This window comes from Quercus lobata, chromosome 4, assembly GCF_001633185.2.
Source record: "Quercus lobata isolate SW786 chromosome 4, ValleyOak3.0 Primary Assembly, whole genome shotgun sequence".
Taxonomy (NCBI): Eukaryota; Viridiplantae; Streptophyta; class Magnoliopsida; order Fagales; family Fagaceae; genus Quercus; species Quercus lobata.
Window position 1 is genome coordinate 75,462,441 of NC_044907.1, and position 3,659 is coordinate 75,466,099.

Here is a 3,659-nt window from a genome sequence, read left to right on the forward strand (position 1 = left end):
CAAAACCCTAAAACAGACTCTAGACTTAACATGTCAGTTGGGAACAGTTGAGCAAAACTCACTCACACCTAACTCTAGAAGCTGTGAAGCACTTGAATCATAAGAACATGAAACTCCTGAAACACAACAATACACCATGATCATTGTATGCAGAAAAGTATGAAATGCATATGAAACAGGCTTAAGGTGATCAAGCAAAGATGAAGTGAAGTATCAAATCATGGCTTGATCAACCAAGTAATCACCACAAGGTAGTGATCACAGTGCTCATTCACACTTGGAATGAACACTTGAACATACAAGTTAACAAGAACAAAGCAAGTTACTTGTATGCCTAACACTCAACCAATGCATAATACACTAAGTATATGCATCTAGGAATAATCCTACAAGGGCACAAGAGTGATAGTACTTAAAAGAAAATGCAAGACATTTAGATAGAAGTACTGATTTAAACAAAGCATAAAAGGCTGCATAAAGCATGGTACAAACCATAAATCCTACAAAAATGCATAAAACATAACCCTAAAAGCTTACATAAGCACCATGGGTACAAAAACAATATAACAACTTAAACTGAAGAAGAATGCAGAAACACTCCCCCTTAGGTAATATCCTCCCCCTCTGATCAGGTTATCACTCCCCCTTTTTGTCATGGAATAGGCCATACATTCTCTTCTAGCCTTTTCTGAATCTGATCCAATTGAGTTTGAAGTGAGGTAAACTTCATATCCCATCGAGTGCTGTGATGGTGTAGAGTAGATGTGAGTCTAGACATCTTTGTATTCAACTCGTGTACAGAGGATACAATGTGATCAAGTTTTTCATCAAGGGAGAGAGTGCTGAAATGAGAGTCACTATGAGATGCGGAAGTTTCCGGCTTGGCTCTCTTCTGACTATGCCCAATGCTTGCGTTGAATGTATGCATGTTGATTGGACTCGGTTTTGAGTGAGGAGATTCATCTGCCGTTGGATAAATTTCTTTGAGCTTCAAGATCCTTGAAATGAGACAGCAGAAAGGAATACATGTTCGGGACTCAGTTCGTAGAACCGTTTTGCATAGAACATGAAAGATATGAGTACAGATGTCAATTTCTACATTAGATATTAGGTCATGAAGAAACAAAGCACGTCCGAGGTTCATATACCCAATGCTTGATAAGGGGTACAAATTGTGAAACATCACAATTGTAAGCACTCTCAGTTTTGGAGGAAGAGAGGAAACACTGACAGAGTTTCAATTGGATGAGAATTCCAAGCCTTGTCCAAGACCCTCCTTAAGAAGTTCCTCATCAGGACAAAAATCATCATAAACCGGTGAGTGTCGAAGCATTGGTCGGTTGATGTGTAGGATCTCTGCCAAATATGCAGGAGAGACTGAAAAACTCTTTTTCCTAACCCAGCACTTAAGTTCATCTTCTTCCACAATTGCGTTGGCATAAAATTCCTTTACCAAATCTTCATATGCGTCATCCAGATCAGAGAGAAGGTAATTCCAATCCTTGTGAGCAAACCATTTCGGAATGTCAGTGTCATGAAGTGATGATTGATCAACAGGTATTTCTAGTAATGGTGTAGCATTTCGGAAATAATTCTCATGAGACTGAAAGGCAGCATAGGATTTGAACTTGTTGGGATCGAATCTTTTTGATGAAGAACGAGTCCCTTTTGTTTGAGGTGAGTAGTCATCAACATCAATGACATGTTCCTTCCCTTTGGAACTGCCTCCTTTCACAGCTGCTTTCTTGAATGGTGACATTTCCAGTCTGAATCATGAATAGAGGAAAAGAAAGAACACAATGCAACAGACATTATTAGCAGTGGGTTAGTGTCAATTTAGGGATAATGAAGAAACCCGAAAAGCTAGATGGAAATGTCCAGAAAATAACAATGAGGGACAAAAATGACCCAAATGTAGCTACACAATAGAGTGGGTCAAATTAAAACCACACAAAAATGAGAACATCATACACTCAAGTGATCAAACACAGGTAAGAGAAATATGAATACCAAGGAGAGCACACAAACATGAGGAAAAGGCAAAACAAAGAGTAGAGAGCAAAACCCATACCTTTCCTTGAAGATAGATTGAATGGTAACAAGTTGTTGACAGAATTTGAAGATTATCACAGTGATGATGCATAAGTGAAAGTAAGATCAAAAAATGAACAGATACAGAGTGCAAGATAGGCAAATGAGAACCCCTTTTTGAGAAAAGTGTTGAAAATGAGCTCATTTTGCAGAACACGCAATTTTCACGACTTAAATGAGTCGCCAACAAGTCGCCAGGTCAAGCCGCCAAAACACTCAAAGACAAAATTTTGAAAAATTTTCTAAGTGTTTTTCGCGACTGGAAGGTCAACTCGCGAGGGAGTTGCGAGCTGAGCTGCGAAAATCTCTGAGTAACCCTCGCGACTGGACCTTCCACTCGTGAACAAGTCACCAAAATTGACCCGCGAACTCGCGACTGAGGCCTGCGACTTGACTTACCCGCGACTAAGTCGCCAAAACAGGGCAAAAATGAATTTTTGAAATTTTTAGATTTTAAGAACAAAATACTTTCCAAAAACACCTAAAACATTCAAAAATCTTTTTGTACTTGACTTAACAAAGATTGAGCATGTGAAAACACATTTCATCAAGTACAATTACACAAATGAATATGGTATTTCTTGAACATAGACTTGTGTGTTGTGTGTGGATATCAACAATGAGATAGTCCTTAGTCTATTGTGAAGTTTCAATGATCAATTCAACCAAGGCATACACAATTAGCACTAGATCACGTGACCCATCTCAATTATAGAAATATGCATATATGACCTACCACAAAACTTGATAATATATCTTGGAGCTTTACATTTGACTCCACTTTCAATCATAACAATTGATCTTTTTGATCCTTTTGAGACAATCACCTCTCATTGTGAGAGTGATATTTGATATTTCACTTTAATGAACAAGCCTTTGGCTTTTTGAATAAACATTCACTTTAATTTTTGGTTGCTTTCCCTTTTTCCTAGTCGAATACTAGTATGTGCGACAGGCTTTTGCAGCTCAATATCTCTTTTCATTTGGAGATTTACATTTGGTGAGCTCTTTTTAGCAAAAACAAAAATAAAGAGTGGGAAGATATATAAACACAAGTCTATGCATGTCTCAAGATCATCATAACCATTCACTAATCATTCATGACAAGTTTGAAGATCTATTTACAACAAACACATAGATTTCAAGATTTCTCCCAAAGTGATAAGAGTGCAAAGAAACAAGCTATGCTCGAAAATGCACAAAGCCATTAGCACAAAGGTACAAGGCAAAACAGGTTTTTGAGACAAAACTCAACTATGTCAATCAAACTTTTTGATTTTCTAATTTTTATGTGATTTTTGGATTATTGACACAAGAGGAAAAAGAATGATCAAAAACAAAAAGAAAAAGAATGCACAAAAATACAAACAAACAACCATCAACATAAACAACAAGCAAACAATCAAACATCATCACAAAGCATAGGAAGTATTAATGCATGGACATGTTGTAATGCTTATGCATGAGTACCCTTTTTCACCCACACGTCACTTGCGTTGGGGTGATTTCCTTATAGGATTGGGTACGGAAGTTAGGGCTTTCAAACTTTCGTGTGAAGCTTTCCAAGC